The sequence below is a fragment of the Theropithecus gelada genome, chromosome 13 (assembly GCF_003255815.1).
Source record: "Theropithecus gelada isolate Dixy chromosome 13, Tgel_1.0, whole genome shotgun sequence".
Lineage (NCBI taxonomy): Eukaryota > Metazoa > Chordata > Mammalia > Primates > Cercopithecidae > Theropithecus > Theropithecus gelada.
Window position 1 is genome coordinate 41,687,677 of NC_037681.1, and position 23,082 is coordinate 41,710,758.

The 23,082-nt window shown below is 42.7% G+C and overlaps 1 long non-coding RNA gene across 1 annotated transcript; it reads left to right on the forward strand.

Annotated features, from left to right (window-relative positions):
• The first annotated feature begins 238 nt into the window (after window positions 1-238).
• Window positions 239-7,526, forward strand: LOC112605384. Its single transcript, XR_003115402.1, has 2 exons — window positions 239-537; window positions 7,233-7,526. It is a non-coding gene; the product is annotated as an uncharacterized LOC112605384 (long non-coding RNA).
• The last annotated feature ends 15,556 nt before the right edge of the window (window positions 7,527-23,082 follow it).

Here is a 23,082-nt window from a genome sequence, read left to right on the forward strand (position 1 = left end):
TAAACCATCTGAGCTTTGGGTAAGTCACTTGACCACCAGGCCTGTTTCCTCATCATGACAGAATGGAATTCTGAATTCCCTTTCTGTTGTAATAGTCTGACTGCACGAGTTTCCCTTACAGAAGTTTCATACCTGTTAGACCTCCTGCTGCCAGGAACTAACCTCCTGGGAGACAGGTCTTATTGTCATCCAGGCATATAGGAGGGTGTTGAGAAAACACTTGTAGTAGATGCTGGACTGTGCCATTCAAAGCTAGCTCCCTTTGTTATTGAAGAACTTATTTCCCTACATGTCAGGACTTCTGCTGGCTGATGGCCCCCCGCTGTGAGCTCTTTCAGGCATCACCCTTGGCTGCAAAAGGCTCCCTCTCCTGAGGTTACTACCTGCATCCCTGGAGGCAGACTTCATCTCATGTCTTCATCCAAAGTTTGAACAAATTGGCTAAGAAGGTGCTAGACATGCAAAGGGACTAATTTTTTTAAATTGAAATGGAGGAGGAGTATAGATCTCCAAGAACCAGAAGAGCCACATACATATGTAAGTGGATTCTGAAAGTGCTGAAGCGAGGGGAATGCAACATTAAGTTGGATGAGGGAGGATTTGTCAATATGAATGCACTCATCTGTGATACAGAATTTAACAACCTGGCAAGACCCCCAGGAGAGGGTTCTAACATGTTGTTAGGATGGCTCTGAAAAGCATGAAGAAACTGATGGCTCAAATCATGTAAGGCAGAAATACCAGAATTGCTATGGCAGAGGGTGGATCAAAAGTCTCAGAAAAACGAGCATGTAAGAATGCTATGTACTATTTAATGTGGAAAGTCCACCATCTGGTTATATTTAGTGAGAGGACACAGAAGATGCTCTGTTTCTCAAAGCAATACGAGATATACTAAAAAAAAAAAAAAAAAAAAAAAAAAGACACCAACATCTCCCAGAACCTATTGGTGGCTGTCCCTAATAAAGAACTAGTTTCACTAATAGTAATAGTCTGATAAGATCCCCCAAATAATAAAAGTAGGGTGGTAGTGCTTAACAATCAGAAGAAAAAGAGATAAAACTATGGTAATGAGGTAAGGTCAGAGAGGCAAATGAATGCTGTGTCCCAAATAGATAGAATACATGAGTCTGGGAAACAAGAGGTAAAAGAAGAAATGGCCAATTTCATCATCATCCCCAGAAAACTACTTGTTGGAATTGGAATTAGGGCTTTCTGCTCCCACAACTCTGGGCTCTGTGGATTTAGAAATTAGGTCTTGATTTCCAAAGGAGATGTGCTTGTACCAGTGGACTTGACAAGAGTTCCAATGAACATTGAGTTTCAGCTGCTACCAGGCATTGTGGGCTCTTTGTACAAAGGCACCAGGCAAGGAAAGGAGTTGCCATCAAGTTCAGGGGCAAGTGACCTTGATAATCAGGAGAAGGTAAGGCTACTGTTTTATAATGAGGATAGGGAAAATACTTTTTCCACCCTTTTGCCTAACTTTAATGGTAAATGAACAAGGATGGCAGCCACGGCCTGAGAAAGGCATGATGTCCAGAGGCTCAGACTCCTCAGAGAGGAGGGCCTGGATCATGCCACTTAGGTAGCAGAGGTGCTGATGGAGGGTAAAGCAATTGAGAATGGGTAGTAGGGATGGAGATGATTAGTATCAGTTGAGGCCTTGAGACCAGCTGTAGCAGCAGAAGCTGTAATTTGACTGACTATTGTTTCTATTATAAGTTTACCCAGGAAAAGAAGACCCCCATGAATCCTGGAGGATCTGATGTTGGAACTTTTATAAAAGGACTCTGGGTGGCACAAGAGTAGATTATAGTAGACCTAAGATTGTGCTGCTCAGATCTTACCCTTAAGGCAAGCTTATGGCTTACAGCTTACGGCCCACAGCTGTCTGCGCTATCCAGGAATTGCCCTTGGTTGTGAAGAGCCCCCTTCCTAAAAGCAGTCTTCCTCAAAGGCCAGTCATTGCAGAGGCATAAAGGCCACCCTCACCCCAACTGCAGACAATTCTGGAAGAGCATTCCAGCTCCAGGTTTCCCTGTGGGGTCAGCTGAGACTGTTGTCATTGCACTGAAGCTCAACAGTGCAAGCTGTTCCTCTGCCCAGAGCTATTTGCCTTTCTTTCCCTCTAGATATTAATCCTGAGAGCACTGCCCAAGACACTTCCTGTAGGCTGCTATCTCAGAGCCTACTCTCTGTCAATCCTGACTTGCAGGAGTACGTTTAAAATATTGAGCTTGATACAAGAATTATTATCATGATAATAAGGATTATTTATATATTAGGTGCTCAATAAATATATGTTGAAGCAGTGATGAATGTCATTGCAGGACATTTTAATATGCTCATTGCTATAATCTCCTTAATGGAGTATTCATTTAACATGTCAAGCTCTAATATTAAGCAGAATCATATAAATCCTGTCAGAAAGAAAAAAAAAAGCCTTTGAAAATCTCAGCATGATGCACTGTATCTTTTAATGGATATCCTTTGGCCTGTTCTATATTCACTTGCCCAACAATCCTTGACTATGGGCCTATCCTACATCTTTTTCTGGAGTAACCAGAGGAAAAGTTATGTAAATTGTGTACATTTTAAGAATTTGATCAAGCCAACTCTGACTAGATTAGAGGTCAGCAAACTTTTTATGTAAAGATGCAGACAGTAAATATTTTGTGCTTCAGGGGCCACATGGTCTCTGTTGTGATTACTGAACTCTGCCATGATAGGGTGAAAGTTACCATACATAATATATAAATAAAAGGGAGTTACCGTATTCAAATAAAACAGAACTTACAATAATAGGTGTTAGGTCACATTTGGCCTGCAGGTGCTATTTTGCCAATCACTAACCTATATAATATACAGAACGTAAGAAATGAGATGGCTGCTTGTCCTCCTTGGCCTGGAATTAGCTACCCTCTGTGTCATGTCCCTGGTTTCACAAATTGGCTAGTCTTCTCAATGAACAAGTATGTATTCAACCTACAGGTCCTAGGTATATAAAGGTAAACAAACATGATCCATGGCTGTTAGGGGCTAATAGAGAAGCAGAGGTGAGTCATGGTGGTACAGTTCCTTAAATATTACAAAGGATCCATGAAGAACAGAGTTCAGTGAAGACCCAGAAGAAGGGGTGACAGATTCTTCTTCCAGATTCTTTGAAAGTCATGAAATAGCATGGTGTGTCCATGGGCCCTGCACACTTGGAGGTTTGGTGATAAGGGGGGTCTGTGATAAGAGACCCAGCTGGAGGGGTAACCGGAGGTCAGAGCCATGGGCTTTATCCTCAACGCAATGGGAACAATTGAAGGGTTTTAATCAGAGAACTAGCATGGTGAGATTTGTGTTTTATAAAGGGCTCCTCCGAAAGCAGATTGCCGGATGATTGGATGGGATCAGCAAGTGACCATAGAAAACCAGAGCACTTATCATTTTCTGATGTTACAGGCAACTTACTTTTAAATTGTTTATTGTTCATTTCTATTTGTCCTTGCTAGAGTACAAACACCAGGAAGGCATAGATTCACTCTGATTCCCCAGTACTGTTTTTCAAGGGCCTGTAACAGTACTGGGCAATAGTAGGCACTTAATATGTACTTGTTGAGTGAATATAATTAGTAAATTAAAGGTTTCTTTCTTTTTTTTTCTAATGTATATTTTTAGAGACAGGGTCTCACTGTGTTGCCCAGGCTGGCCTCAAACTCCTGGGCTCAAGCAATTCTCCTCCTTAGCCTCTCAAGTATTTGGGACTACAGGAGTATGCCTATGCGCCCAGCAGTTTCTCTTCTTGTGGTAAGAAAGAAGGTAATGTAATTCCAGTTTCAGTTTTATCAAAAGGCTGGAAGCAGAAAATATCTTCAGTAAATCAATTCACAAATATTTGGACTACAAGAAAGGCTATGGAAGATCCAAAATGACATAGATTAGCACAAGCAAAGATTCAAACTGAGAAACATTACCAGTTCCACAAAGGGCAGCTCCCAAGAGCAATCCGCAAAGGAAGAACTCTAGGCTAGGAATATGGAAATCTGTATTTTTATTTCAACCCTGCCACTTATTTACTATGTGAACGTGGCCATGCATCTTCTTACTCTAGCTCCCTATGGAATGAGACTGGTTCTTACTTATCTCAGCCTAACTCAGAGGGTCTAGCCTGTAGTAGATGCTCAGAACACTTGTGTTAAGTGCCAGCTACAACAGGAGTTAGGAGTGGACTCATGGCTCACAAAGTTGAAAAGGCAAGGCTCAGAGGATGGAAGGTAAACCCAATAGGAGTAAACCATCTCCTTTCACCTTTAATGACACAAAATTATGGCCAGGGATTCCCAGCTGCACCCCATCCAATTATTTCCTGGCTCTGTGGAAATTCTTGACAAGTAGATTTTTTACTGTGGGCAGAAAAATTCAGGCCCAGCTCAGTGCTCCATCTGTAAGCCGGAGTCCTCCGAGAGAGGAGGCAGCTGCCTCCTGCTGAGGTCCGGCACCCTCACTACAAGAAATGGGCTCCAATCTTAGCCAGGCCAGCACTCCACAGACACCATGGATGATCTCAGATCCCTGAAAAACCCTGACTTTAGTGAGTTTAAGGAGTACTTCTTGAAACCAGACTATTTCCCTCATAGGAACTGCCCAGGCCCTCTCTTCAAAGCTTTTCCCTATTTAATTTTCCTCCATCTGCTTGGGTCTCTGTTCTGGAATAACACTTTATAGGCAAACTTTGCAGTGAAGGCCCTTAAAAAGGAAAGAGAGACTAAATATTTTAGAAAAGAAAGAACTCAGAAGGCAAAAATCAGAAATCTTATCCAAACTGGTAGTGAAAAAAGGGGAAATTAACTTTTCTATTTTCACGAAATCTCTTCCAAGGTTGGGCTTGACCTCGGTACAACTTGGGGGAAAGTCTTGGGCTGTTCTTCAAGAAGCCAGGCATGAGGAAGCATTACCTCTATTTTCTTTAATTCGTTTTCTTCTGGAGCGGAAACACTGGGCAGGGGAGTGAGATTCACCAGGAGAGTGGGTGCACCTTCGGGCTATCCCATGAGCATGATGTCTTGTGTTTATTACCACTGCTCAAACACTTATCATGTTGGGCACTGTAGATATATAGGTGATTTAGACAAAGACTCTGCCTGAAGGAACTCACAGTATACCAGGGAAAGGGAAGCTCAGCCAATTACAACACAATATGCCAAATGTGTGCTGTCATGGAAACCTTGACACGGTGCTATGGGAACACCAACTCTGTATGTTTCTCAACCTGCATTGAATTTTTAGACCAGGTCTGGTAAGTTGGTGGGTTTAGTGCATCAGAAATCACTCCTTTGGAAGAATAAGGAATCTGGTGGGAGAGCTCATTCTGAGGGAAGGATGATGAAGGAAGAATATGGTGAAGTTGGTCCTACTAAGAAAACCTTAGCCATGGAAGGATAATTCTGAGTACAGTCCGGTGTCTGCCACTAAAGGGTGAATGGAAGAGATGTAAGGGGGAAGTACAAACCAGACTAGATACCCACTTAAACATGTATGAATTGCTGGGGGCAGGCACATGGCTGAGGTACTCTCATTAGTATAGTGCTAGAGCTGGCTCCTACCTGCTCACCAGAGCTGACTGTGTGCATCGCTCTCCAGTGACATCACTATGGTAGCTTGAAATCAGCCATGGTGGGAATATTTACACCATAGAATTTGGCAAGCCCTATAAATCAGGACTATTTTGTCCCACGGGGAGCTGCTTATTAAACATTTGCCAGCATATGACTCTCGGAATATAATCAACAGGCTGAAAGACAAGAAGACCTTATCTCCCAAGCCATTCTACACCACAGTACAATTGGGCATGGTGAAGTTCCAATACAAGTGTTCTGAAAATGTGCATTGCAGAACACTCGTCTTGCATACTTTATGTGCTTCTTGGAGTTTATACTACATACTAGCATATTAAAAGTTCTGAGGAAGTTGCATAAAGAAAGCTGCTTAATTTTTTTAATTTAGAGCAGTGCTTCTCAGACTTCAGTGTGTATACGGTTCACTTGGGGATTTTGTTAACATTCAGGTCTGGGGTGAGACTTGAGTTTCTACATTTTTAAGAAGCTACCAAGTGATGCTGATAATGCCGGTTCAAGGACCATACTTTGAGAAGTAACAATGTAGTATTCCTTATTTAATGATGGAATCTAGCATGTTCTTGTTAATCTGTGTAACACATGTTGGCATTCTGCAGAACCTTATCCTTGGAGTATACTTTGGAAACATTTATAAAATAAGCACATGGTGGTATATGGGGTTGCGGGAGGTATAGACAGGCCCTGGTGGAGATTACAGTGTCCTCAGAGCAGGATGGAAGCTGTGGGGACCGAAGGAGCAATAATTGACCCTGGGGAGACCACAGTTTTCAGAGAGAAAGCAATGGAGCTTGGTAGAAAACACTGCCAAGACAGACGTAGAGATGGAGACCTATCCAAGGGCATAGGTAAGCCACAGTGAGACATGGCATGGGAAGCTTCCAGACAGTCTCGGTGGGAATGCTTGACAGGGAGCTGAGTTACTGCATCATGTAGATGGTGGTATAAGCAAACAAAATATTACACATTACTGTGAATATTACCTAGTTTCTGCCCATAGGGTGGTGAAGGCAGGCCAAAATGAATAAATTCTCTCAAAAAGAATTGGCAACAGTTTGTAAGGGGTGACAAGTTCTCTTTGAAGATGAGTAGAACCCCATTAAGCAAAGGTGGAGTATGAACCAGGGAAGGAGAAGGCTAGGAAGGGATGGTGTATATGGTACAGGGAATGTGTTTTCATTTCAAGGATCAGAGAAGGCAAAGGTATGCAGGGGACAGGCCAGATGGGGTGGAGCTGGGTCTCATGCACAAGCTCTTTTTTCTACCTAGTGCCTGACTCCTGTGGAACCAGAGGCAAGTGCTGTCTGGAGCACAGTGGGGAGCTTCATATTCTGCAGAAGGCCAGGCACCTGCATGAGAGGAGACGCTAAGAGGATGGGGTTGTAGGGAAAGCAATAGGAGGAAAAATTGATTCCTAAGGAAATAAACTTTTCAAAAGAAATCACCCGAAGAGTCAGGGGACTGAATTATATTTACTGATTTGACATATTAGTTTGGCCTTATTGCTAAAGACAAAATTGCCTTTTTAAGGGAGACTCACCAGTATAATAAAACTAGAGGCAGTAGAAAGGCTTTCATTGGTTTCACATGGAACATGCTATACTTTAGGCCCAACAATTCAGCGACAGCACCATCAACCCAGAGAAGGGTTGTGAGCAGAGTCCGAGATGGTCAGGAGGAAAGGAGAACGTGGGAGGTGGCGAGTGTCCACTGCAGCACTGCTCACCGCTCTAGTCTCAGGACAGCCTGCTCTGTTAAAGCACCTGGTCCTCCTTCCCGAAGACTGCAGTCCCACCCTGCGTTGTGTTTTGTTCTGTGTATGTGTGTGTGTATCTCTCCTGCTAACTGCTGAGCTTGATAAGGAAAGGGACCTCATTTTGTGAAATAAATGATATTTATGAGCTCCTGTGCTATGGTCTGAATATTTATGTCTCTCCAAAATTTGTATGTTGAAACCTAATCCCTCATGAGATGGTAGTAGGAGATAAGGCCTTTGGGAGGAGATTAGGTCATGAAGGCAGAGCCCTCATTAATGAGATTAGTGCCCTTATAAAACAGACCCCAGAGAGTTGCCTCCTCCCTTCGGCCATGTGAGGACATATTGAGAAAAAGGCTAACTATGAACTAGGAAATGGACCCTCACCACAAGTGTCTGATCTTGAACTTCCCAGCCTCCAGAACGTTGACCAATAAATTTTTGTTGTTTATTAGCCACCTAGTCCATGGCATTCTGTTATAGCAGCCTGAATGGACTAAAACAATCTGAGATTTCAAAAATGTTATCTCCTTCACTTCTCACAGCAGCTTGTCAAGGTGAGTATGACGTTCCCAAATTTACAGGAAAGGAAACCAAGTTTCAGAAAAAATAAGAGGCTTGTGAAATTCCTATAGGAAGGAGCTCTAGCTCCCAGTTCAGCGCTTGTCTGCAATACGATAGCTTTCCCTTATTCAACTCTCTATTCCCCACAGAGCTTCATGCAGACACACAGTAGGCTTGTAAGACATGACTCAGTGAGCAATATTATGTCTGTTCATCCTTCATCCAGAAATTGTTTCAGAATTGATACCAAATGACTAGAGGGATATTGAAGAAAAAGATATTGCAAACTCAGAATCTTCACAATGAACTTTACAATTTGGATTTTTACCAATTATATGTAGCTTTTACAATTACAGGCCATTCTTTCAACAACTATTTCACTAGGGTTTCACTGATAGACACGGTCTCTGCCCACAATCTAATAGCATCGAGGATCACATAACAAGCCTTGGGCACTGAGCTTAACATCTGTTTCCATTTCAAAGTCTCACCCACAATTTATCATCTGCCTCTCTGTCCATGTGAAATAAAGTCTGTACTTGTATCTTCTAAATCAAAATAAGCCTTAAAGCGCAGGTGCCATTTGAGTTTCTTCATTTATCTGTGGTCAGTTTTATTTGACCTCTTTATCTTGATGAGCTTAAGGCTATAGATTTTGGGGCAAAGAGACCGTGCCTTTGGTGAAAGCCCAGAGCAATGTGCTTTTAATAATAAATAGCTAAGATGGAGGGTGGAAATAGAAGATCAGACTCCGAGATTAAAGGGGTGAGTACTGCCAGAGTAAGCACGGGGTCAACTCAGGTGGCTGATCACTCTGGCAGTGCAGAGAAGGGATAACTACTTTAATCCGGGCATAACCAGAACATCTTCACAAAAAAGACAATATCTATGTTAAGACCTAAAGATCAAGTAGGAATGGACAGGCAGAAGTAGGAATATGTGCAAAAACTCAGAGAGAGCAGACATCACGGTGAGGAGGCAAGTGGTTCAGGACGATTGGACCTGAGAGTCTGACGGGAGGAAGTGGCAGGAAAACACCGTGCTGAGCTGTTGGATTTAATAGAGTGAGCAATGGAGAGTCAATGATGGGTTAGACAGGGAAGTGGCCTGATCAGATTTTTATTTTAGAAATATTACTCTGGCTGTGATGTGGAAATTGGTTTGTAGTTAGAGCAATTACAAGGGGGCAGGGTGACTAGAGAGGAAGCTGCTACGGTTGTCCAGGTGAAAGATTATTGTGCTAAACTGAGCAGAGGCAGTGGAGATGGCAGAGAATGGGCAGATTTGATAGTTATTTGGAAGGTATTAGCAGTAGAATTTGGCGAATAATGGTTGTAGGGATGGAGACATGGTCAAAGATGACTCAAGGCTGGTTGGCTTGAATCACAAAGAACCCAAGGTGATGTCATTCTCTGAGAGGGGAAGGTACAGGGAAGAGGAGAGTTTTCATTTTAACTTATACTGCTTGGGAATAGAGAATGAAGAGGAAAAGTTCATTTGTGTAGGAACTGAGGTGTCTGTGGGAGAGCCAGCGTGCAGGAGGTAGCTGGATATACAGGTCTGAGGATCAAAGTGAGAAGAGAGAGCTCCAAAAATACGTCAAAGAACACACCATAAACATTTCTAGGACAGGCTTAGCTCAATGAGCCCTTGAAGGAAGCTGAGAAAGAGAGGTCAGAAGGAGAGGAGGGAGTCCGGGGGCCATGGCATCCGTAGGGCCAAGAGGAGAGGGCAGTTCAGGAAGGACGGGTCTGCAGGCAGTGCCAAGTGTTTCACCATCCCATGCACTTCTTCCCTGTCTTGAGGCTTTTTCACTTCATTGATGTCGCTCAATTATGTGGCTGAGGGAGGTTACAGGGAGCAGGCACTGAGAGTGATCTGAACCTCCCTGGGACAACTGTGGTACCTGGTGATACAGGCGTGACATTTTTTAAGTACCTATGATCCACATTTTACAACAAACTCAAGATGCCTGGGCCAGAAAAAGACCAGGGGTGAAGGGACAACTGGAAATGTGTCATCTATTGTATTTATTCCTTGACTGATTAAAACATGTTGGTGGAGCACCTATTGTATTTCAGGATCCGCTAGGCTGTAGGCTGCAGTGATACGTGAAGTATAGTCCCTGTTATTATGGGGGAAGAACCAGGTTTGTGTTCCAAGTTTACAGAGGTTGATAGCAATTATTTAAATAATTATATTAATTATATCTGTTGGAAAGAATACAGAAGAGAAGTATCAAGTACCATGCGACTGTGGAACAGAGGGTTGAAAGTCATTTAGAAGATCAGGGAAGAACTCCATGAAGAAGGAACATTGAATAAGTGCAAACTGAAAGATGAGTAGGTCATGGGGTGCATGCTAACTTGTCAAAGAAGGGGAAACAGGGTTTTGACAGAAGGAACAGCCTGACTGAAATATCTCACGCAGGAGGAAGCCCGGCATGCGGGAAATGAAAGCAGCTTCGTGTGTTTGGAGCAGAGAGAGCTGAGACAGAAAGATGTAAGGGGAGCTGAGGAGGACGGCAGGAGCTAGACTTGGCAGGACATGGCCGGGTTTATTGGGCAGGTTAATAATTCGGGAAGAATTTAAGCTGGGGAGTGCCGTGATCAGAGTTGCATGAGAAAATTCACTGTGGCTGCAGGATGAAAAATGGACTGAGGTGAGCACGCATGGATACAGGGAATCCACGTGTGAGTGGCTTTGAACACCTAAGTTGTGCAGCTTTTATTGAGTATCTACTGATTATAGCAAATGTTGGATGAGTTGAAGAGTATCCAGGACATGTGGGTTGGACAGTAAATGTGGGAGAGGTATATATGTTCTTTGAGAGGCTGAAATCTTTTTTGGAGCTGAAGTCATGAATCCCCTAGAGAGAAAATAAAATTGAGAGCTGAGTGTGATGAGTCAGAGGGTTCCAGTTGGGAGGGACCAGTATGGCCTGGAAGAGTGAAAGAAATAGTTTTAAGTGGCAAATAGAGAGGTTGGCCTCATGCATGAATTCTCAAGGTGGACAGCATGAGTGACGGGGCTTCCAGAGGGGTCGAGGGTGGGGAGCAGGAAGAGCACATTCTTTCTTGGAACAGGACATTGTAGGTCTCTTTTCCCAACCACCAGAGGTGACTCCCCTGTCCACACAAAATTCTGGAATCGTCAGGCTTGCTTGATTATGTATTAATTTATGCATTTATTTATTTATTTGAAAATGGACATCTCTGAGGAAGTTTTCTTCTCCTTCCTGTCATTTCCCAGCAGAACAATCAGCTTTGCAAAGCTTCAGATTTTAGGGCTGATCATGTTTCTTTCCTCCCTGGAAAAGAACTGGAAAAAACATTTGCATGTTTTTGTGAGTCTTATTACATAGCTTTATGACTTGTACATGTAATAACAGCAAGCCAGACGTTCATGGTATGTGTCTCCAGAGAAGTCATCATTTGACCATAAAAATGTAAATCCATTTGGAAAAACACAGACCAGTTATTGAAAGTGAAGCCTGCAGACCATGTGCCCCCGGTGATCAATTAGCAAAAGCCCAGGGACACACATCCTCAGCTCGGACAGACTCTGCAGACCATCTGGAAACAGACGATGCTTAATAATGCAGAATAATAAAATCAGCTAAGTTCCCATTTACAAATGAAATAAATTGAAGAATGAGTGATTACAGTGATTTACAGTGCATGAAAATATTTTCTGCAAATTGGGGGCAGGACTGGGGCTAGAGGCTGAGGAGTGGGGAAACATGGTCACAGATTCCTGTGCCCACTTTGTGAATCCTGGGTGAAGCCAGACTTTTGAAAATATGAAACCACAGATTCTAGGTGGTTGATTCTCTCTGCAAAATTGACGTGTCGAAACCCTCCATAAATGACTGTACTTTCTCTGACAAACAGATATCAATAACTAAAAATGCTTCCTGCAATTTATTTCCACAAAGCAATAAGATAGTTTCAGACCAGTAAGAGCTCACTAAGTGGTATTCTCAGCTCTGTCACCCCTGCAGCTATAACCAACGAAATGAAAATGTAAGAGAGATAAAGCAAAAATCAGGGGTCACCTGCTATAACCCAGTGGGGTTCTTTATTCTGATAGGGCAAGCTTTACTCTTTTCTCGTTTCATTAGCTTTTCCTCTTAAAATCTTATAGGTCTTTCACAAGCAATTAAGACCATTATTTGTTTGACTATTAAACAGGGAACCCAGAACCTGGAAGTTTATGTCACATAAAATTGAGAGGTGGTTTAGCTGGAAGAACTTGGCTGGGGAGCAGAGGAGGGCAGAGCCCGAGTGTCCCATATTGCAACTGCCCCAGTTCTGGCGCTGGATGCATGTTAAGTGTTTGTTGCTCCTCCAGCAGTGCTGTGCTCATTCTGCAGCAAAACCTGGCAGAGATTTCTGTGCTGGGTTAGAGGCAGTAGCAGCTTTTCTGGATTTGTCGTAATGGAAGCAGAAGCATTTTATCAGCCATCCAAGAAATGTGTTCCTGCTACCCCAGCACATTCTCCTACTTCTAAAGTTACATCTAACACCATTTCTCTTTCTTATATCAATCAAATATCTAACAAACCTAGATTGGTGTGGCTAGCCTTCTGCCATATGGTTTGGCCGACGTGTTGCTTGCATGTGTGCATATGTGCATGTGGGAGTGGTGATGGGTGTGGGAGGGTTGAGTAGAAGGAGACTGGGAGAGGAATAGGGTTGAAGTAGCAAGAGTGGTCCTTGGGGCATTCTGAACTGGGGAAAGAACCCTGGTCAGTAAATTGCAGAGGAAGTAACTCACATAAAATTCCAAATAAGATGAGTGCAATGCACTTTGAGGCTCTGTAGGAGAGAGATCCCTGTGTCTTGGGAGGGGCTGTGGTGGTGTGGTAATGTCTAGGTTGGACCTTGAAGATGAAGGTGGAGGAAGGAGGGGAATGAGGGAACCCTGATGGTAGGGGAAATGTTGGCCTCTATAGAGGATGCTGTAGTGTACCATTCATATACCTTCTGTAGGACTGGGGATTTTGATGACTAGCAGCTTATAGCTGAGTCTTACACCCAGGCCCAGAATTATCCTCAGCTGAGGAGAGCTGCCTGTTTTAACATCACATCCCCTTTCCAGGGGGTATCCCACATCCAATGGCTGGTTGATACAGAGGTTAAAAGGCCTGATACCCCTGTCCCAATATGGGAGAGTTTGGCGGGACCATCCCAGCTCCTGAGCACCCGGTGGGAGGCCTTTGTAATTGCATCACAGTCTTCTGGTGGATTCTTTGTTCACTCTTTTCCCAGTGTTGATCCTGACAGCATCATGTCCGGGTATGAGGCCAGACTGTACCTTTCAGCAAAGGGTCTGCCACTGCTGGCTCCTGGAGGTGGGAGATAGTGCCTTCCAGGTAAGGGCCTACTGCACTCAGAAGAGCCCCCAAATAATGGCATCTTAGCAGCTGCTACCTGGCCAGGCAGAGAGAAACACTTAGGGTGGAGAAAGAGAGAAATGTGGAAAGGAGTTAAGGCCTAAGAAGAAAAGGTGAGAGAAAGAGACTGGCAGTCCTGGAGGTCAGAAGTACTAAACGAATCTCACTGGGCTAAAATCAAGATGTTGGCAGAGTTGAGTTTATTCTAGAGGCTCTAGGGAAAAATCTATTTCCTTGTCTTTTCCAGCTTCTAGAGGCCACTTGCATTCCTTGGCTTGTGACCCCCTCCTCTGTCTTCAAGGAGACCTTCCTCCCTCAAGGTCCAGCTGGGATGCTTCCATCTCTCTGGTTCAGACCTTCTCTTCCATTTCTCTCTTCCACTTACAAGGACCTCTGTGATTACATTATGTCCACCTGAATAATCCAAGATAATTTTATTTTAAGGTCATTGATTAGCAACCTCAATTCCATCTGCAACCTTAATTCCACTTAGCCATATAATCTAATATATTCACAGGTTCTGGGGGTTAGAACATGGACATCTTTGCAGGGAGCATTGTTCTGCTGACTCCAAGAGGTCTATGTTATTTCTGTCTTCATAATACAATGAAAGGGAAGAATAGGGACTTGGGCCCTTGCATCTACTTTCCCAGCATTGGCCAGTTGGACTGGCCATTGACACAGCTGTGTGCTCAGCACTGTTTCATCTCCCAGATTCAAATAATGTATATAGGCTGAGGTCTCCCAAATCCTGATCCTCAAAGTGGATGATCTTTCTGAGTTTCATCAACTTAATGGGACTGTCACTGAATACATTTTCTTGACTCTCCCAAGGCACCATCTTTATTGAATCTGCTTGTTCTTCCCTCCGTATCTCTCTTTCTCTCTCCATCTCTCTCTCTCTCTCTACCTTGTCACTACTCCCTGGGGGCTAAAACATCAAATTTTTTTTTTTTTTTTTTTATGGATTACCTAAAGTCTCTTACCAAGTATTTTTTTAAAGAATTACTGTTCTTTTTAAGGGTAGCAGGAAGTGGGGGATAAAGAAGGGTTGATTAATGGATATAAGAACATAGTTAGTAGGAATAATATCTAGTGTTTGGTAGTGCAATAAGGCAACTATAGTTAATAATAATTTATTGTATATTTCAAAATAACTAGAGGAGTACATTTGAAATGGTGCCAACACAAACAAATGATAAATGTTTGAGGTGATGGATATCCCAATTACCCTGATTCAAACATTACACATTGCATACTTATAACAAAACATTGCCTGTACCCCATAAATATGTACAACCATTATGCATTCATAAAATTAAAATAAAAAAGATTCTGATGCCCATATCTTCTCTCCTTTCTTACTCTCACTGTGCCACTCATTATCTTTTCCTGGTCTACTGTATAAGCCATAGCTTCTGCCCAGGCCTGCCTCTCTCAAAACCCCATTTCTTACATCAAACCTTCACAGATGCTGTCAGAGCAGTTGCATAGAAACACAAAGTTCTAATTCTGTATTTGAAATATCCAGTTGTTACCTGCTTTATAAAAATCAAAGTCTAACTCATCAACCCATACACATCATTTATCTTTAAACTGTCTTTCCATATTTATTTTGTCCCACTACCCCTAGTTCCATCAAGGCAATGCTGTCATGCTTTACTGTCTGTATAATTACTCACACATGTGTCTCCTCCAGAGTGGGGGTGGTGTCATTCACCTCAGTATCTTCTTTATACTGAGTAAGAGTACTTCACGGACACTCAGCAAATATTAAAACAGCTACTAAATTCTCCCTGTGGTTTGCATTTTTGCTGTCTTCCCAGAGCAGCTTAGAGCAACAGCAACTACCAAGTAGTCAACAAGACCCAGCTGAGAGCCTCTGTGCATCTTGGCCACCTCCAGCCACTTTAAAGCTTCTCCCTCTGATTGCTCTGGGGCAAAGCTGCTCCCAGTGTGACCAGAACTACCAATTAAAATCAAGTCAGAGCCTTCTAGTTTTTAGCAACAACTGCCAAGAAATGGCTTTCAGGCAACCATATCCTCTATCCTACTGTTCTTTTGAGTCAGTGCTCTTGAAATTTTCCTTTTCTAATACTCTGCTTTTCAAAGAATTACCTGGTGCAGTTTTCTCAATGTCAGATGAATAAACCATAGCCAAAGGCTGAGGTCAGCTGTGTCCAGATGTGGTGAGGAAGAAGGTAACTCGACTCAAAGTCTTTTGTCCACAAATCTCACCATCTCCTACTTGTTCTTAGATACAGGAACAATTCTAAGATGCAAGGACAGCTTATTCCTTCTAAAACTATTTTCTTATTGAATTAACTCATTGGGCCTCAGCTTTGCAGAGGTCATGAACAACTTTAAGTCGTATCAACTTTTTGACAATTTCACAATATGAAACTGTAATAATTAGTTACAATTTTTCCTGTTACAGTTTTTAAAAACCCTCTAATGTCTATGTTATATGTACTTTGTAATGCATCCTTGAGTTAATGATGCTTACAAGAAGCGCCCTAACGTTTGCATTATTAGTCACCCATCTTCAAAATATATTATGTCTTTGGCAGATTTTTGTGTCATTTTTGGATGGTTCTGTGAATATGCAAATTATGTCATCTGTGACATAGGTTTATATGACAACCTCTGACCACAGGCCCTTATAGCAAAGTGCCATAGAAATAGCGTATGGTGTGTAGGACAAGTGGCTGTGAAAGAACAGGGGTCCCTCATTGTCCCAGGTGGGGCAGGTGTATATATCAATTACGCTTTCGTATTCTCTATGCCTGAGAAAAAAATCAACAGTGGAGCAGCAAAGGTTAGAACAGAGGACAGAATGACGTCTCCAAGACCAAGTGCCCTAGGCCAGCAGAATGCTTGTCAGCTACCCCCAGCATCGCTCATGGGCTTCTTCTAGTTTACACTAAGAAACGTGTAGAAAAGATCATTAAAACAAAACACCACCACACAACAGCCAACAATTCTCCCACAAGGAAATCTGAGACTGAAATACAGGCTGTAAATCTTGGGATTTGGAGATCAGGATCTCCGTGCTGTCCCACGTTTCTCTTCTCTTTGAAATGCTGAAAAATATTGAACCTCACTGCTGTGTAACAATGCACTTAGTATCACACAGATGTTCTGGGTGCTCTGTCTCCTCCATGTCCTCCATCAAAGGATCTGAGTCAGGATTTTCCCATTTGCTGGACAAGAGCAAAGGTTCAAGGTTTTAATGACAGACTACAGCTCCGCAAATACTCCTTCAACCTGAAGCTCACCCTGTGTCCTAACCCCCTCCCCCCGCCCCCACCTCTCTTCCCAGTGATTGGAGAAGCTTAAGGAGATGGACCCTAATCTTCTATTGGTGAAAACCAAAGGCGTCTGAGTCTTTGGGGACATGCTTGTCACTCTGTGATGTTTCTCATATGTTCTGTTAGTCAGACCGACTTCTTTGAATTCCCCATTTAAGTCACTCCTAGAAGCTTAGACTTGTCTGAAAACATGATTCAGGTTTTGCTGGATTGATACTTACAGAACTATAAAACCCCTTCTCAAAGGGAAAAAGTGATGAAAAATACAGGCCAAAGGAGTTTTCAAGGGTTCCCTCACAGCAGAATCTGATTTTAAGCTGGATTCTTAGTATTTCATGGACCCAAATCCAATATACTTGGTCTCATCCCTTTGCAGAGCCCCAGAGTAAAGAAAAGTATCATGGAGGCCTTGTTAAGCTGTTGGGAACCAAGAGAAAACACTTTGGGTTTTGCACAGTCCCTGGATTAGGAGCATGCAGCGCTGAGCCTGCTGGGTTGATAGTAAAATCAAGCCTGGGTAGCCCTTTGTGAGGCTGTTCTCAGGGGCAACTATTGAATTCTTTCTCCGCCCAACCCCTTGTGCTTCTTGCTAGGGGGTTGTCTCCAGAGCACAAGTGGGAAGGTGGTCACATTTTTTTCTGGCAGCTTAGTGATTCTTCTACAGTGCAGCTGGGGGCCCTTTGGGTGAAAGGCAGTAAACAGATCACCTGGTGATGAACGCTGCCCTTCTGACTGGCTGGAATCTTCTTTCCTGCAAAGCTGCCTACAGCCTTTAGGGAGGGCAATGAATGGGGCCTGCACAGGAAGCATGAATAATCCCAGTCTATTTACTTACAAATGTGTAAAGGTCTCACGCAGCTCAGGATGGTTTTGAATAAATATGCTGCTCTCTCAAGATCAGCAGCCCTATAGATCTGGAGACAGAGGCTTGCTACTCCCCAGTGCTCAGCTCATACATAAATAAAAGATGCGTGTTGGTTCAGCTGCCAAATGTGACATGGTGATGAATTTCCAAGGGTGTCACTCAGGAAGGTGACAATTGCAATGCTGATGGGCCTGGGGAGGCAGACTACAGTTAAAGTATCTATGTTCATGGGTCTAGCGCTAGTGTCCCTTGTGGGATGGTGACCTAAAATTCTGGTCACCAGCACAGCCTGGCTTGCTCATATATCTCACCTAGCACACACTGTAAAACAAGGTGAAGAGGCTAAAAAGACCTCGTGCACTAGACACAAAGGAGAAAGAATGAGAGTGAAGACTCCATCTTAAGGCTTACACAACAATGAGATAGTGTCTATGAGGCCATCTTTTCTTGCCAGCAATTCTGTCCCATCCCATCCCTATTCTCTTTGGTGAATTCTCAGAGAGTTTTTCTGGTGGACATGGTGTGGCAATAAGCCTTGCCTACAATTTTTCAGTGCCCCCTGTATACTTACAGGATAAGATCCCAATTTAGGAGCACGGCCAAAAAGTTCTTCACGATCATGCTGTCTCCCTCATGGCTCCATCTCCCACCATTCTCTGCACTTCTGCTGTAATGAATCTCTTCTTACCTAGGCACATCTTGTACCTGCTGTGTATTAGTCAAGGTTCTCCAGACAAATAGAACCAAATGGATATACAATAGACCCTTAAACAACACAGGGTTGAAATGCACAGGCCTAGTTCTACTCAGATTTTCTCCTACCTCTGCCACCCTTGAGACAGCAAGACCGACTCCTCCTCTTCCTCCTAGCCTACTCAGTGTGAAGGTGATGAGGATGAAGACTCTTATGATGATCTGCTTCCACTTAATGAGTAGCGAATATACTTTCTTTTACGATTTTCTTAGTAACATTTTCTTTCCTGTAACGTAATTTATTGTAAGAAGCAGTATATAATACATACGACATAAAAAATGTGTGTCAATTGTGTTATCATTAAGGCTTCTGGTCAAAAATAGGCTATTAGTTACTAAGTTTTGGTAGAGTCAAAAGTTATACATGAATTATTGACTGCACAAGGGGTTGATCCCCCTCACCCCAACGTTGTTCTAGGCTCGACTATATATTAGTAGATTTATTTTAAGGAATTGACTCACATGGTTGCAGGGGCTGGCAAGTCTGAAATCTGCAGAGAAGGCCATTGGGCTGGGAATTCAATCAGGATTTCTATGTTACAGTCTTGAAGCTAAATTCGTTTTTCTCCAGGAAAGGTCCATTTTTGCCCTTAACGGCCTTGAACTGATTGGATAAGGCTCACCCATAGTAAAGAAAGTAATCTTCTTTATTTAAAGCCAACTCTTTATAGATGTTAATTACATCTGCAAAATACCTTTACAGCAACATCTAGACCAGTGTTTGACCAAACAGCTGGGCACCAAGCCTAGCCAAATTGACACATACAATTTAGTCATCACATGGTGTCTGTCTGCTCCTGCATGCTATTCTCCTTGTCTAGAACCACACCACCACCTCACAGAATGCACACTCTTCTGCCTGTTGAATGCTTATTCATTCAATCATCTCTTCCTCTGCAAAACTTGCTCCTCACAAAGGAAGAGCCCGACACTCACTCCTCCCTGTTCCCACATGTCCTTTGTTCTTTCATCATAGCACTTAGTGTATTTTATAGCAGTAGCTAACTTATTAAGTTGGTCTTAAGTTAGATTACTAGCTCCTTGAAGGCAGGCATTTTATCTTTTTCATCTACGCATTTTCTACTCTCAGCCCAGGACCTGGACCTACTACATGTACTATACCCACTACACCTACTATAGTAGGTTGTCAATTAATACGGGATGAACAAAGGATTTATCATTACAATCCACTAATAAAACCTCCCATTTGGTTAAGTTGTAATGTAAACAATCTGTTCATTGATTTGACTTTGACTTTCATCACGAACAGTGTACAACCCAATGCATCTCTGAACTATCTAGAAGATATCAGCCACTCAGTCGGCATAAATTTGGGATCGGTTTGTATTCAAGCCCTAGGCTACTCCCTCTGGTTCGCTCCCAGTTCTGCAGGGAGGAGGTCTCTCAAATCTTCCAAAGTGCTCCCTCTCACTCACCCCACTGGAGGGCGACTGTCAAAGCACACACACCTATTGGAGTCTCTAATGTCTAAAAAGGCACTTTTCTTTTCCTTGAATAAGATCTCTACTAGAGGGAGGAAATTTTCCAAGTACTTCAGGCCCAAGCCACTATTGAAACAGAAAGAGAGACAGAGAGAGAGATGTATGATTTGGAAAAGACTTGTTCTGATTGGGCATTCTTCTGGTTAATTGGTTAACAACTTGATATGGTTTGGCTCTGTGTCCCCACCCAAATCTCATCTTTAATTGTAATAATCCCCATGTGTCAAGGGTGGGACCCGGTGGAGAAAATTGAACATGGGAGTGGTTATCCACTATGCTGTTTTTGTGATAGTGAGCGAGTTCTCATGAGATCCAATAGTTGTATAAGGGGCTTTTCCTCCTATGCCCAGCACTTTTCTCTCCTGCTGCGATGTGATGAGGGACATGTTTGCTTCCCCTTTGTCCATGATTGTAAGTTTTCTGAGGCCTTCCCAGCCATGCAGAACTGTGAGTCAATTAAATCTCCTTCCTTTATAAACTACCCAGTCTTGAGCAGTTCTTTATAGCAGCATGAGAACAGACTAATACACAACTCAGCAAGTCCCCTTGCTCATCTATTCAGAGCCTTGCCCACATGACAGTTTTTAACACTGATGAATTCACAGATGCTGAGTTTTCTGTTGTTAACTCAACATCACCACTTCTTCCAGAGGAGAAGCCGTGAGCCACATTGCACAGCCTTCCCTTGCTCCTAAGGTTTAGGGGGAAGAGTCAGCCAAGAAGTGACATTCACATGACATTTGGAAGGCAGGAGAGGAGAGACTAATACTCCACAGACACAGTAGTGGACTGTTGTGTGAGTTTCTCTGCAAGTCTCTAATTCCCAAATTAATGCCTTTATACTATAAACTGAGGAGCTTCCAGCTGCTATTTTCCTCAGGATACCCTGTCATCTTATTGTTTATGGTAGATTTTGACAAATCATTTGGTTTCTTAGAAGCTGGATGATAGAAAAGGCCCTGGACTAAGATTCAGGGATTCCAGTGATATGACAATCATGGCAACTCACTTTCTCTATTTCTCATCAGTAAAGGATAAGTTGAACTAGTTACTTTTAAAATTAAAAATTAAAACACAAATCCTTATAAATGATATAAAATATGACATCTTAGATGTATTGCAGGTCTACTAAACTCTATTGGAGATATTGTGAGAGCCATTCAGTACAGAGGCAAAACTTGCTTCTCAAGACTCTGGAGTCAAATGCATTATAATGGTAGACTGGCAGGGGTTAATACTGAAAACCAGAGAATCGGATGGACAAGGACTCCAGGACATAGCATTCATCTGGGTGAACATTAGGAGTGTCCTTTCAGTGCCCAGTGCAGTGTCCTGTAGGGGGTCTATGTACTGGAGACATAAATAGAAAAAAGTAGGCCGGGTGCGGTGGCTCAAGCCTGTAATCCCAGCACTTTGGGAGGCCGAGACGGGCGGATCACGAGGTCAGGAGATTGAGACCATCCTGGCTAACATAGTGAAACCCTGTCTCTACTAAAAAAATACAAAAAATTAGCCGGGCAAGGTGGCGGGCACCTGTAGTCCCAGCTACTCGAGAGGCTGAGGCAGGAGAATGGCGTAAACCCGGGAGGCGGAGCTTGCAGTGAGCTGAGATCCGGCCACTGCACTCCAGCCTGGGCGACAGAGCGAGATTCCGTCTCAAAAAAAAAAAGAAAAAAAAAAAAAAAAAAAAAAAAAGAAAAAAGTAGTAATTCTTGCTCAATGATACCCTATCCTTCAGACTTGCAGATGAGGGTGTCCCAGGCAATGGTGGTACTGAGTAAACTCAGAGTTTTCTGTGCATTGCAACCACTGGAGTCTTTATTAACAGCTGCTCTCTGTCCCTAGAAAAGCCCATTCCCAAGATAATCTTTGAAGCCTGACCTGGCCCAATAGTAGCATGTGGATTTTAGAACAAAACCACAAGAGATGGGTGGAAGGTCAGAAACCTTCAGAACAAGTACATGATGTGGAACTCAGAGTGGGTGTCCAAGCCTTCTTGGTGGAATATATTTGAGGATACATCTTCTACTTTGCTCAGGGCTGGCCAAAGCATCTTAAAACCCAGCTTGGACTATTTGCCTTGTACTTGGTGGTGGTAAGGGGCTTACTTCAGGTTTTCTTGCTGATCTTGTCTGAAAACCAACCAACATACACTTCACCCCCCTAAAAATACCCCACAAACCTCTGATGAAAATACCATAATTTAATTTAAATGACATCATGATACTCTTTTCCAGGAACTGTGATGGCAGATGCTTAATAAGTGGAGACAATTATTATTAAGTTTTTTTCCTTGCAAAGGTGGCTAATGGAATAGCCTATTATATTTGAACAAAGTTGCAATTACTCAGCTCACTTGACAAAATACCTAAAAATTCTCTTTGATTATACAATTTTAAGAGAAAGAATCTATCAGCGACTAGTTTGCAAAAGCCCTGTGGGCAGTGGGCATTCTGATTCTTTGTCTCCTTACAGCTCAAAGCTCCATTTTAGACACTAGGTATTTAATGAATATTTGTGGTTGGCATGTTCTAAATGGGTTGCCAAAAATCTCCCAGAGATATTCTTCAATATCCTTTTTTCCTATCCGCTAGAGAGTCATTTCAGCCCAAGGCATCACACAGTGTAGAACGGAGCCTCTTTGGAAGGTGTTGATTTTTATGCATAAAGCACAGGATTTATTAAGAAGATAATGGGTTCCTCCCTTAGGAGATACTCACCCCCTTGAGATAGCCAGATGTGAACACGGGAGTATAAGTCAGCAAGCTCCATTGGAAGGACTTTCTTTTCAATATTCAGACTGAAAGCACCTGTCTGCCTCCTTGTGCCCCTCCAGAGAAGAGCTGCTGGTGACGTAGAGTTGATTTGAAGAAACCCTTAGATGGATTTGTTTGCATGTCCTCTTTCTGTGTGTTTCCCCTTCTGAAATTCCAACATGTTGCTGTCATGGTGGCAAGAGTGAACACTATAGCAGAAAATGTATCTGCACTTCCTTCCAGACTGACCCTGTTTTCCCCTCAGGTGAAAACTTTCCAAAATTAGACTTTCTTGATATGACATTTCTTGACATGAAGCTTAACTCAGTAGAGAATGAGGTTTGGTGGATTGTTTTTGAGAAATACAAATTTTTCAAAGTATACTTTTCAACTGTCGCTTTTTCTTCCTTTTTGTGAACGCACAAACACAATGCTTGATTTTTAGTAGTTCTTAATCATTTATTGCAAAACATATAGTTCATTGTAAATATTTAGCCTACGAATTGACTGTGGTGCAAGTCTAAATACTGTAGCTGGGAAATTATTTATCTAA